Consider the following 14,313-nt stretch of genomic DNA (forward strand, 5'->3'; position numbering starts at 1 on the left):
GGGCTCGCTTGCCGTGTAGGAGTTCTGACTAGAGTGCTTGCTTTGGGAGTCTTGTGTCAGGCATGCGAACAATGTGGCCCGCCCAACGGAGCTGGTCGAGTGTGGTCAGTGCTTCGACGCTGGGGATGTTGGCCAGATCGAGGACGCTGACTGTCCTCCCAGGGGATTTGCAGGATCTTGCGGAGACGTTGTTGGTGGTAATTATCCAGCGATTTGAGGTGTCTGCTGTATATGGTCCACGTCTCTGAGCCATACAGGAGGGCAGGTATCACTACAGCCCTGTAGACCATGAGCTTGGTTTCAGATTTGAGGGCCTGATCTTCGAACACTCTCTTCCTCAGGCAGCGCTGCCGCACTGGAGGCGGTGTTGAACCTCGTCGTCGATGTCTGCCCTTGCTGATAATAGGCTCCCGAGGTATGGAAAGTGGTCCACGTTGTCCAGGGCCGCGCAAAGGACGTGTGACCCAAATAGCCAGGAGGAGCAGCAAGGAAACTAGGATGTGCGCTAAGTTGCCACAATGGGCTGAAAATTCCAGCCTCGCCGGGTACGTAATGGACCCAGCAAGGCCTCGCAAAAGCCGGTTTTCAGGCCGTGATGCGTTTGCGCCGAAAAGCGGCTTTTCCGACCTGTCAAGATTTCTCTTGACAGATCCTTTGCATCCCCGCAGAAAGGACAACCGCGGGGCAGAGATTGGGCTATTTGCCTAACTCACGCCCAGTGAATGTTCTTCAAACTTTTACGCTTGGTAAAAGATTTTTTTTTTTAAAACCAGCATAAGAATTTTAAAACATATAAAAATTAAATTTAAACACTTATTTTTATATTAAAAACCCTGTCCAGTTTATTTTTTTTAACACTATTCAAACACAAAAAATTCTCCCCAATTTTTTTTTCTAAGACATTTAATTTCAAATGATTTTAAATATGTGAGGTGTTTTATTTATTATGCTGTGTTTTGGTGTTTTACTTATTGATAGTACATTTTCAAGGGCTCAATTTTCCCCAGTTATCTGTGCCATATTTTTGGCGTGCGCCGTTTTTTTGGGGGGTAACTTTAAATCTCCCAAGTTTCCCCAAAGTTTCTGCGCCAGCGTAACTCAATTAGTTACGATTTTTTTAGGTTTGGATTTTTCTGTAACCTGATGTCTGTGCCAGCTTTTCAAATTTAGGCAACTTTGGCCAACTTACATTTTTCCTAGGATGGCATATGTGACCACTCCCAAAAAAAGATTGGAAAACTGCAAATGTAAAAACCCCTATTTAAAAAGGGAGGCAGACAAAAAGCAGGAAACTATAGACCAGTTAGCCTAGCATCTGTGGTTGGGAAAATGTTGGAATCCATTATTAAAGAAGCAGTATCAGGATATTTAGAAAAGCATAATTCGGTCATGCAGAGTTCAGCATGGATTTATGAAGGGTAAGTCATGTTTGACAAATTTGCAGAAATTCTTTGAGGATGTAACGAACAGGGTGGATAAAGGGGAAGCAGTGGATGTGGCATATTTGAACTTGCAGAAGGCATTTGACAAGGTGCCACATAAAAGGTACCCGCACAAGATAAAAGTTCATGGGGTTGGGATAATATATTAGCATGGATAGAGGATTGGCTAACTAACAAAAAACAGAGTGTCGGGATAAATGGTTCATTCTCGGTTTGGCAATCAGTAACCAGTGGGGTGCCGCAGGGATCAGTGCTGGGACCCCAACTATTTACAATCTATATTAACGACTTGGAAGAAGGGACCGGGTATAACATAGCCAAGTTTGCTGACGATAAAAAGATGATAGGAAAAGCAATGTGTGAGGAGGACACAAAAAATCTGCAAAAGGACATAGACAGGCTAAATGAGTGGATAAAAATTTGGCAGATAGAGTATAATGTTGGAAAGTGTGAGGTCATGCACTTTGGCAGAAAAAACCCAAAGCAAGTTATTATTTAAATGGAGAAAAATTGCAAAGTGCTGCAGTACAGTGGGACCTGGGGGTACTTGTGCATGAAACACAAAAGGTTAGTATGCAGGTACAGCAAGTGATCAGGAAGGCCAATGGAATCTTGGCGTTTATTGCAAAGGGGATGGAGTATAAAAGCAGGGAAGTCTTGCTACAGTTGTACAGGATATTGGTGAGGCCATACCTGGAATACTGCGTGCAGTTTTGGTTTCCATATTTACGAAAGGATATACTTGCTTTGGAGACAGTTCAGAGAAGGTTCACTAGGTTGATTCTGGAGACTTATGAGGAAAGGTTGAGTAGATTGGGCCTATACACATTGGAATTCAGAAGAATGAGAGGTGATCTTATCGAAACATATAAAATTATGAGGGGCTTGACAAGGTGGATGCAGAGAGGATGTATCCACTGATAGGGGAGACTAGAACTAGGGGGCATAATCTTATAATAAGGGGATGCCCATTTAAAACTGAGATGAGGAGGAATTTCTTCTCTGAGGGTTGCAAATCTGTGGAATTCGCGGCCTCAGCTGTGGACGCCGGGACGTTGAATAAATTTTAAGACAGAGATAGACAGCTTCTTAACCGATTAGGGATTAAGGGGTTATGGGGAGCGGGCAGGGAAGTGGACCCGAGTCCATGATCGGATCAGCCATGATTGTATTAAATGGCGGAGCAGGCTCGAAGGGCCGAATGGCCTACTCCTGCTCCTATTTCTTATGTTCTGGGCACTTAAGAAAAACCAGTGCACATTAAAAAAAAAAAAATCGGTGCCGAAAGACGCCAGTGTTTTTAGGCGAAATTTTGGAGGGAGTCAAGAAAACAAAGAGTATGCATCATGAAGCTTAATTTTTTCAAAGTCAAAAGAAGCCTGGGGGGTGAGCCAAGCCTCTGGGTCCGGGAACGGGTGCAATTCTATCGGCTGACCCTCGAGACAACGTTCGGTGGTGGCGTGGTACTTTGGAAAAAAGAAAAATCAAAAATTAAAGAATTGCATTAGATTTTGTTTCTTCATTGAATGCCTAGTTTCCCATTCTAAGCAAGCCTATTGCGCATGTGCAAACCAGGGTGTGGTCCATACTAGGTTGTACACCTTGGGTTGAAAGAGAGGAAAGAAGGTGTGAGTGATTTGTCCTGCTGGATGGACTTCTTGCAAAGCTACAATTAAATTATGAGGGCAATACTGACAATGTCATACCTCGTGCAAGCCTTCTGCATGATTGTGCTGTGGAGGAGAAGATTGATTAGACATCATCACCTGAGAAACCTCAGAGCACATTGGATGATGGGTAGGAGGCCTTACCCACATTGGGTATATCGAGACAGGCGTTCATACCTGCACCTGAGTGATGCAGAATGTGTGACAAGGCTGCGTTTCCGCAAAGAAGTTGTAACCGAGATCTGACAGTTAATAAAAGCAGACCTGCACCCCGGAAGTGTCAGGAGTATGCGCCATTTCTCAACATGCAATATCTGCATTTGGCAGGTGACTGCTGCACTATATGCCCGGAGGAATAACGACATAAAGTTCCCCATGACCACCCAGGCAATGAGTGACAGGGCTGCAGGCCTCTCCAGGATTGCTGGCTTCCCAAAGGTCATTGATTGAATGCACATCGCCTTCCAAGATGTACAGGAACAGAAAAGGCTTCCACCCCGTGAATGTGCAGCTCATCTGTGACAACATGCATCACATCATGGCTGCTTGTTGCGAGGTACCCTGGGAGCACCCATGATGTGTTCATCCTACGCGAGAGCGCTTTATCTGCCATGTTTCAGGAGCAGCTAGCAGGGCAGAGCTAGTTGCTGGGGGACAAAGGGTATGGCCTCACCACCTGGCTCATGACGCCCCTACGTGTGAACCGGACAGAAGCCGACCGAGAATACAAGATGTTGCACATTGCGACGCGCAGCATAAGAGAGAGGACCATTGGCATCTTGAAGCAGCGTTTCCGATGCCTGGACCATTCCAGAGGCTACTTGCAATACTCCCCTGAGATTGTCGGTCAGTTCACTGTTGTCTGCTGCATGCTGCACAACTTAGCCATCATGAGGCAGCAGCAGTTGGTAGTAGAAGACCCATCTGAGATGAGAGTGGCTGATGAGGAGGAAAAAGATGCAGATGATGAGGACGAGGAAGCCATGCAACTGCCTGAACCCGGAGCACGATGGCGGAGGAGGGCAGGCCGTCGTGCCCCTTTAACGACTGCTCGAGCCTTGCACCAGTAGCTCACCCGTGAACACTTTGCTGCCTGAAGGCTCAACGGTAACGATTCCAAATGGACCATGTTTACTGTTTGGACCTGTTCCGTAATGTTGTGTTGATGGAACAAATAATAGAAATTATTCTTCTTTAGTTCAAAAAGTTATGTTAATAACGGAACAAATAATATAAATGATTCAGTTATAATTTAAAATATATTTTATTCAAAAGTTTAACACTTGTTTGTACTTAACTTTAATAAAAATATTCTTGTATCAAACTTTGAAGTTTTCAGTTAAGATTACTTACAAACTTTTAAACTTGTAAATTTACATCACTTACAAAAAACTTTTAATTTGAGAACTGTTACAACAGTAACAAAGAAAGGCTGCACCCATATTTCCTCCACCTTATTCTAAGACCGCTCGCTGCGCTTGGTCTTGGTGACACCATCCCTGCCCACAGGCGGTGGCACAGCGTTTCTCGGTGTGGTACCAAGCTTATTCTTTTGAACATCTCGGGCAATGTGCACTTCTTTATGGGGGGGGGCAGCGTGGGCAGGCAGTAATGTGGAAGGCCCGGCTTGGGCCTGTTCAGAGGCTGATCTGGGGATTGGAGTGGGAGTGACAGTTGATTCTGTCAATGGGCGTGGGGCCTGGGCATCTTCCCTTATTACAGCAGCTACCTCCGACATTCCTCCCTCATGTGCCCAGACAGCGTCTGAACTACCTGCAACATTCCCTCCCTCATGTTCACCGACAGTGTATCAGCTACCTGCGACATTTCCTCCCTCATGTGTCCAGTGTTCCCATTTCTCGTGAGAGTGTTGTTACTCCTCCCGACAGTCCCGATACCTCATCACCCACCCCACTGATGGTGTCCAGGAGTGATCGCGTAAGGTCAATGCTCTCCCAACTCAGTGCCATCATCTGAACCACATCTGTTACATCCTGCAACTCAGGAGATCGCTGTCGAGCTCTCCTTCCCTTCCTCACCCTGGGTGTGGCTCGCTGCATCCCACTGGGACCCGCAGCCTCAGACTGTATGAGACCATGAAATGTCCCAACACTCGTACCACTCAGCAAAGGGGCTGGCACCTCAATGGGCAGCACCAGCACCTTCTCTAGAGTGAGTACAACAGCGGGGGCATCATCCTCATCCTCCCCCTGCCCCTCACCCCCATGCTCTTGGTATGGAAGGTGGGATTGGAAGATGTTGTCCTCGTCAGGTGCGTCCGCGTCTGAATCTTCCTCTGCATCGGCTTCAGCCTCATCATGGTTGGCCTCAAGTTCTGCAAAATATAACAGAACAATGGTTAGCAGCAGAGATGGGGGCAGGGTGGCATGAGTAGGCTCACACATCGCAGGCAGCAGGCTCATTTGAAGGACCATGATGAATGATAGCGCATTGCATTAACCGAAGCGTAACTGACAAGATATCCCCATGAACTGAAGCATGGCTAGCCCGTGCAGTACTTAACTTTTAGCAATACCAGAATGTGGAATGTTCAGGACTTATCCTCTCCCTCGAGTGTGGGCCCAGCTTGGTGGTTGCTTTTGTCCAGGCAGGACCCATCAAAGCAGTGACCCTATCTTCCAAGGGTGTCAGTGGGTGAAGATTTGCTGGGCCTCCTCCTGTTCAAGTTCTCTCTCCTTTGTTGTGTGCCACCTTCCTCTGCAAAGGTGAAAATATAACTTTTTTTTTAAAGAGAGGGTGTCTTTCTGCTGGGTGGGACATACAGATGGTCACATTTACAATTGCAATTCCAGTGAATAAGTGAAAATATTACTTACACTAACTACTTGACCAAGGTCCTGCCACTTCTTTTTGCATTGGCCTCCAGACCTCGGGGTGGTCACCATTGTACAATAATCTTCTGCAAGTTGGTGCAGCATTTCTTCATGACATCTGGCCTCAATTACAGTAACCAGTGCCTCCACTTCCTCGTGAGAAATTCTTGGTCCTTGAGCCGCGTTGCATATTGCAGCTCTGATTTTTTCCACTGAGAATTAAAGTTTTCACACAGCTCTCAAAACTGGCTCTTTAAAAATGGCCGAATGCAGACCGGGAGGTGTACTGGACATGCACACCCATAGCAGTCATTTAAATCAACATCATTTTTTTTTGCACATGCGCAGAATGTGGGGGGGGGCATCCTTCTTTTGGCACAGACATTAGGCTCCAACCCCCTAAGCTAAAGGACAGGCTGCGCGGTGCCAATTTAAAACATTAGAACGGGGAAACTTTCATGTTTTTTTTTGGAATAGCCGGAGCCAAAAAAAGTGTGTAACCCTTGAAATACGCCAAAAAAACAACATTGGGGAAAATTGAGTCCCATCAATGAGAATACTGCATAGTGATTGGTGTTCCAGGCCCTCGTGACTCCAACTTGGACTTGCGTACTTGAAAGGCATCTTCCCGTACGCTGCGCAGCGAATCTAGGCCTCCGACCTTAAGTTCCTCAGAGACCACCAGGTACTTCCGCAGATTTTTTCTGGGTCGGAGGCGTTCGTACGAAGCCTCTGACCGCAATTTCCCCACCATTGTCTTTTCACCCCAACCTGGGTTCAAATCTAACTCTGAACAATAGCATTACAATTTCTCTATCTCGGCTATCTGTAAAGGTCCGACATGAAATGAAATGGAGGTAACCTCATCAGGTTCTAGTGTGCATGGATTCACAACATGAAACAATCTAAATTTGGTAATCTGATTGAGTGAAAAGGTGCTATGGTATAGAGATAAATTTTCAGTGATGCAGTACTAAATGCTCTATTGAAATTGGGAAATTTGTTGGGAGAGTGGGGAGAGCTTAAAGCTCGATTTTCAGAATGGGTGCAAAAAAGGGAACTCTGTTTTGCTATTATGTACTGACACCACTCATTGTGATCATAATAGATTAGTAGACTCAGAACAACAACAGCATCATTCATTCACAATGTGTTATTTTGCTCTTCACAACTCAAAGTTCCTAAATTGATCTGAATAGAATAGCAACGTGAGCGCAAAGGACAGGCTGAAGCGTTTTCAACCATCTTCAGCCAGAAGTGCCGAATGGATGATCCATATCGGCCTCCGCTTGAGGTCCCCATCATCACAGAAGCCAGTCTTTAGCCAATTTGATTCACTCCACGTGATATCTAGAAATGACAGCGCAAAGCCTATGGGTCCCGACAACATCCCGGCTGTTAGCTGCGCCTTTAGCCAAGCTGTTCCAGTACAGCTACAACACAAAAAGCAGGACAAATCCAATCTGGAGAATTATCGCCCCATTACTCTCAATCATCAGCAAAGTGATGGAAGGTGACGTCGACAGTGCTATCAAGCGGCACTTGCTCACCAATAACCTGCTCACTGATGCCCAGTTTGGGTTCTGCCAAGACCACTCGGCTCCAGGCCTCTTTACAGCCTTGGTCCAAACATGGACAAAAGAGCTGAATATGCCAGAGGTGAGGCGAGCATGACTGCACTGGACATCAAGGCAGCATTTGACCAAATGTGGCATGAAGGAGCCAGAGTAAAACTGAAGTCAATGGTAAGCAGGGGGAAAAATCTCCACATACCTAGCACAAAGGAAGATAGTTGTGGTGGTTGGAGGTCAATCATCACAGCCCTAGGACATCACTGCAGGAGTTCCTCAGGGCAGTGTCTTAGGCCCAACCATCTTCAGCTGCTTTATCAATGACCTTCCCTCCATCATAAGGTCAGAAGTGGGGATGTTCGCTGCTGACTGTACAGTGATCAGTGCCATTCGCAACTCCTTAGATAATGAAGCAGTCCATGCCCGCATACAGCAAGTCTGGGATGACATTCAGGCTTGGGCAGATAAGCAGCAACTAACATTTGCACCACACCAACTGCCAGGCAATGACTATCTCCAACAAGCGAGAGGCAAACCTCCGCCCCTTGACACTCAACAGCATTATCATCGCTGAATCCCCCACCATCAACATCCTGGGGGTAAACTTAACTGGGCCAGCCACAAATACTGTGGCAACAAAAGCAGGTCAGAGACTGGATATTCTGTGGCGAGTGCCTCACCTCCTGACCCCCCAAAGTCTTTCCATCATCTACAAGGCACAAGTCAGGAGGGTGATGGAATATTCTGCACTTGCCTGGATGAGTGCAGCTCTAACAACACTCCATATGCTCGACACCATCCAGGGCAAAGCAGCCAGTTTGATTGGCACCCCATCCACCATCTTAAACATTCACTCCCTCCACCACCAGCATACCATGATTGCAGCGTGTACTGTCTACAAGATGCATTGCAGCAACTCGCCAAGGCTTCTTCAGCAGCACCTCCCAAACCTGCGACCTCCACCACATAGAACGACGATGGTAACAGACGCATGGGAACACCACCACCTTCACGTTCTCCTCCAGGTCACACACCATCCTGAATTGGAAGTATATCGCCGTTCCTTCATCATCGCTGGGTCAAAATCCTGGAACTCCCTCCCCAACAGTACTTTGGGAGTACCTTCACCACACGGATTGCAGCGGTTCAAGGCAGAGGCTCATCACCATGTTATCTTCTTAAGGGCAATAAATACTGGCCTCGCCAGTGAAACCCACATCCCATGAACTAATTTTTTTAATTCCCAACGTGAAGGGTGTCATATAAATACAAGTTCTTTCTTTTATTTAATCCAGAATTCTGCAGGTTAACTCTGACCCAGTTCCACTCTCTCCAAATGCCCCAATGAACTGATCCAGTTTTCAAATTCGTAACCAGCCTCACTATACCCTATTTGTGTCGACTTCTCCCGCTCCAAGTCTCAATCCATGTCCTCCATTCCTCTCTTCCTATAACTGTTTGTCCATGTCCTACCATCGGAGACCAATGTTTCAGCTTTTATGCCACTGTCGTCTTGAACCATCTTCCAAAAACACTATGGCTTGCTCTCTGTGTTAAAGACTCCCAAAAACGCACCTCTTCGTCCCTTTTAAAAAAGTGTTCTTATAAGTTTAATTTCATGAAAGTTGATCCATTTAACGTTGCATTGTTCTTCTCCTATGTTCTTAACAAATTCAAATGGATAGCAAGGTTTATCTCTCTTGTCAAATAAACCCAGTCAATCAGTACTACAATAGTAATCCCATCTATTCAGATAAGAAGTGAGACACAATTTGTAGTTTTGAGAAAAAGTGAAAGTAGCTTGCAATTTCTAAAAATTACAGATAAAATATTTTGTTGATGCATTTGGCAACATGGATGTTTGCATTGACAACTGAGATGTACTGAACTGTGACACAGAAAACACATCATTCGGAATACTTGGAAGGTAACAATAAGCTACTACAGCAAATGTATGGAGAAAATATTTCAATCTTGCACTGACTGAGATAGTATCTTCTATTTTTAGGATATATATTGCCGAGTTGGAGTATCATGTTTAAGTTCTTGGGAACATCAACTGTCTTGGCAGGTAAGATCAGTATTGCTGCACGTTAATGTTCAAACCAACAGATTAACAATTGCGATGTAATTATTACAACCTTGGAGCAATAATCAACAACTTCTTATAATTTCTACTGGTGTGAAAATTAAAGTAAGAGACTTACCTCATACAGTGAAGAAACAAATTGCCCTAAATTTATAGAACTGAAGGCGCATGGGGACTGTACCGATTGTTTAGTCCACTCATTAAGAAAGCGGCAAGTTTACTGTCATCAATGGGTCTGTTATAAACTAAGTGATAGAGATAAATTGCTATGATTAATCAACAACTCCATTATCGTTGTATTATGCAACCACCAGAATCGCAGAACGCAAGCTAAATGGCCTTATTTTGTCGAGCAATTCCTATGTTTCTATTTCAATAAAGTATAATGGGTGCAAAATATTGGTATTCTGAAAGACAGTTAACATTACAGTGCTGGATAAAAAGTTGCAAATTCTGAAACTCAATTTACAAATCAGATTTTGTCCTTCTAAACTAGAGTGGTGTTTGAAGATAGTTTTTTTGAGCTACATAACATTTAAGTTTGTTGAAAAGATACAGAAGATAGCAACCAGAATGATGGAGGGAATGGAATGCATGTAAATTGGGCATGTTCCTATTGGAAAAGAGAAGGCTAGGTGATATAATTGAGAGATTTAGATGTACAAAAAACAGAGATTTAGGTGTCCTAGTACAAGAAACACAGGGTTAGCTTGCAGATACAGCAATGTCATAGCAGTGCATTTGGAAAGGTGTGACATGATAGGTCCAAGTCAGCATGGATTTGTGAAAGGGAAATCATGCTTGACAAATCTTCTGGAATTTTTTGAGGATGTTTCCAGTAGAGTGGACAAGGGAGAACCAGTTGATGTGGTGTATTTTGACTTTCAGAAGGCTTTCAACAAGGTCCCACACAAGAGATTAATGTGCAAAGTTAAAGCACATGGGATTGGGTTAGTGTGTTGACATGGATTGAGAACTGGTTGTCAGACAGGAAGCAAAGAGTAGGAGTAAATGGGGACTTTTCAGAACGGCAGGCAGTGACTAGTGAGGTACCACAAGGTTCTGTGCTGGGGCCCCAGCTGTTTACACTGTCCATTAATGATTTAGACGAGGGAATTAAATGTAGTATCTCCAAATTTGCGGATGACACTAAGTTGGATGGCAGTGTAAGCTGCGAGGAGGATGCTATGAGGCTGCAGAGCGACTTGGATAGGTTAGGTGAGTGGGCAAATGCATGGCAGATGAAGTATAATGTGGATAAATGTGAGGTTATCCACTTTGGTGGTAAAAACAGAGAGACAGACTATTATCTGAATGGTGACAGATTAGGAAAAGGGGAGATGCAACGAGACCTGGGTGTCATGGTACATCAGTCATTGAAGGTTGACATGCAGGTACAGCAGGCGGTTAAGAAAGCAAATGGCATGTTGGCCTTCATAGCGAGGGGATTTGAGTACAGGGGCAGGGACGTGTTGCTACAGTTGTACAGGACCTTGGTGAGGCCACACTAGGAGTATTGTGTACAGTTTTGGTCTGCTAACCTGAGGAAGGACATTCTTGCTATTGAGGGAGTGCAGCGAAGGTTCACCAGACTGATTCCTGGGATGGCGGGACTGACCTATCAAGAAAGACTGGATCAACTGGGCTTGTATTCACTGGAGTTCAGAAGAATGAAAGGAGACCTCATAGAGACGTTTAAAATTCTGATGGGTTTAGACAGGTTAGATGCAGGAAGAATGTTCCCAATGTTGGGGAAGTCCAGAACCAGGGGACACAGTCTAAGGATAAGGGGTAAGCCATTTAGGACCGAGATGAGGAGAAACTTCTTCACCCAGAGAGTGGTGAACCTGTGGAATTCTCTACCACAGAAAGTTGTTGAGGCCAATTCACTAAATATATTCAAAAAGGAGTTAGATGAAGTCCTTACTACTAGGGGATCAAGGGGTATGGCAAGAAAGCAGGAATAGGGTACTGAAGTTGCATGTTCAGCCATGAACTCATTGAATGGCGGTGCAGGCTAGAAGGGCCAAATGGCCTACTCCTGCACCTATTTTCTATGTTTCTATGTAAACAATCAGGAAGGAAAATGGCATGATGGCCTTTATTGCTAGAGGGTTGGAGTACAAGAGTTTGTACAGGGCCTTGGTGAGACCATACCTGGAGTACTGTGCACAGTTTTGGTCTCCTTATCTAAGGAAGGATATACGTGCCTTGGAGGCGGTGCAGCAAAGGTTCACCAAAGTCTTGGGCCCGGCCTGTTCAGCCTCCCTCTCCTTTCTCTTCCTCCCCCCTCCCTCTCTCCCTCCCCTCCCTCTCTCCCTCCCCTCCTCTTCCACCCCCCTCCCTGTCAGAAACACAGACACTGACAGACAGAGAGATAGAGACACTGACAGAGACACACTGGGGGGGGGGGGGCGTCCCAGCACGCTGTTGGAGGACTCCCGGTGTTACCGTCGGCAAGTAGAAAATGTTTTATTTATTGATTTTTTAATTTTTAAAAATTTTTATTAATTTTTTTTGATTGATTTATTGATGTATTTAGCATTTATTATTGATGATGGCTCTTTATTTGTAAAACTGAAGTGTTTAATGTTTATAAACTTCCCTTTAAACCCCCCCCCCATTCCCAACGCCTGATTTGTAACCTACGCTTGATTTTCTAAGTGTAGACAAGGTTTTTCTGAGCGTACAAAAATCTACTCTTACTCCATTCTAAGTTAGTTTGGAGTATGTTTTCACTGCCTTAACTTTCAAAACGGGCGTAAGTGGCCGGACACGCCCCCTTTTGAAAAAAAAATCTGATCCAAACTGAAACTGTTCTAACTGACTAGAACTGGAGCAAACTAAATGCCGAGAATTGCAATTTCTAAGATACTCCATTCTAAGCCAGTTGCTCAAAAAAAACAGGAGCAACTCAGGCCGAAACTTGGCCCCTAACTTTTTGTGTTTCATGCACAAGGACCCCTACTTCTGCTCTTAATTCTTATGATCTTAGGATTGCTGTTATTAGTATTCTAAATCAACTAGATAATGTAGACCATGACAATCTATTTCACCTTGTCCAGAACAGTAAAACATGGTGTGCATTTGAAGGGGGGTATAAATTCTAAACTAATCTGCAGAAACAATACTTCAGTGAGCAAGTGGTTAATCCATGTAACAGGCTCCCTAGTGAGACAGTGGAAGCAGTTAGTATTAATTCATTAAAATGCAAATTAGATAGATTTCTTTCAGAAAATAACACTTTGTGATACAGTATATGAATAATTTGAGACATAACAAGTGTAACCTGCTTAGGAGGAAAAGATGACTTTAACCAATGTTTCCCAAAGCTGTCCAGCATTGGGGTTTTCCTCACATCATGCCTGCTCTAGACTAATCAAGAGATTGATTTCTATGATTATTCAACAACTCCACTATTGTTGTATCATGCGACTACCAGGATAGCAGAAGACAAACTAGAAGGACCTTGGTCTTTTCTCATCTAGCAATTGCCATGTTTCCAAACAAAAAGGGCTGATAGTTGCAGCAGTCACTTGTAGTGGCAGCAATTTGATGGCACATCTTCGGATTACCCACCATTAAAGTGCATTGGCTCGTTCCAAATGCTATCAGTATCAATCAACATACTGGTGACAACCAGTTTTCTACAGATAGAGAATCTTGTCTGTTAAATGGAGATAGGCATTAAATGAGTGTTGACCTACATTCTAAACGTTAATTCATTTGTTCTCTCCAGATGCTGGCGGATCTGCAGAGCGTTTCCAGCATTTTCTTTTCCGATCAGCATCTGAATTATGTTCATTAAATAAGGCCTCATTTGCCTGTTCAGGTGTTTAAAAAAAATCCCATGACATTAGAAGAACTGATGCATTCTCCTACAAAAGCAAAATACTGCGGATGCTGGAAATCCGAAATAAAAACAGAACATTTCCAGCATTTTCTGTGATGCATTCTCCTGCTGCCCTAACCAATATCACGGTAACCGAGTTAACTGGTCAGTTATCGCAGTACTGTTTGTGGGAAACTGCTGTGCGCAAATTGTGTATATAATAGTGACAGTATTTGAAAAGTAGTTATGTTGCTGTAGCTGTGAAGGGCGTTGGGACGTCATGAGCACTTGAACGATGCAACATAAATGCAAGTTACCTCGGTTACCTTTGAGAAACAACAAGCACGCAGAAACAACTCCCGCAATAGTACCGAACAATGCACTTTTATCTTTGCAGTGAAGTCACGCTATTCTCAATGAGAATAAAAACACAAGCACAATCCCAACGCGCTGCAGCTGGAAGACACTTTTCAAACGATTCAAAAAGGACCGAAAACAGTAGGTACTGAGGGAGCTTGAATCGGACTCCTTGACAGGACGAATTCCCCCCAGCACCTCAGCCCATGAAGAAACTCATTCAAACCAGTCCACTCTACGTGGGCACCGCGTTAGGAGAAATACCGAGGCACTGTGTGGGCATCAGCAGCATCCCCCTGCATGCCCACCACACTGACAATCACCATACCTGCGATGCCGGATTGGCCGCGGAGAGCTGTGCAATGGGAATTAAGGACGCGCCGTTACATACTGTCCAGGATTGCTCTTTTCACTGAGGTGCTGTTCGCACCCTCCTCTCAGACCTGAAACATTCACCACCCCCACCACACAATATGGCGGCCCGTCCTTCCGGTGCCGGGCTCGGCCGGGCCGACCGTTAC

At 44.7% G+C, this 14,313-nt stretch overlaps 1 protein-coding gene across 2 annotated transcripts in view; it reads right to left on the reverse strand.

Moving 5' to 3' along the window:
• fzr1a (fizzy/cell division cycle 20 related 1a) overlaps positions 1-14,313 on the reverse strand; it is a 63,396-nt gene that overhangs the window by 48,846 nt on the left and 237 nt on the right. The window contains exon 1 of one of the 2 annotated variants that reach the window (XM_070859809.1): positions 14,121-14,302. The exons of the other annotated variant lie outside the window; for it this stretch is intronic. The gene's annotated coding sequence lies outside the window, so the exon portion shown is untranslated. Of the gene's footprint in view, positions 1-14,120; positions 14,303-14,313 lie in introns of those variants that run through there. 2 annotated transcript variants of the gene reach the window in all.

The sequence above is a fragment of the Pristiophorus japonicus genome, chromosome 18, assembly GCF_044704955.1.
Source record: "Pristiophorus japonicus isolate sPriJap1 chromosome 18, sPriJap1.hap1, whole genome shotgun sequence".
NCBI classification, from domain to species: Eukaryota; Metazoa; Chordata; class Chondrichthyes; family Pristiophoridae; genus Pristiophorus; species Pristiophorus japonicus.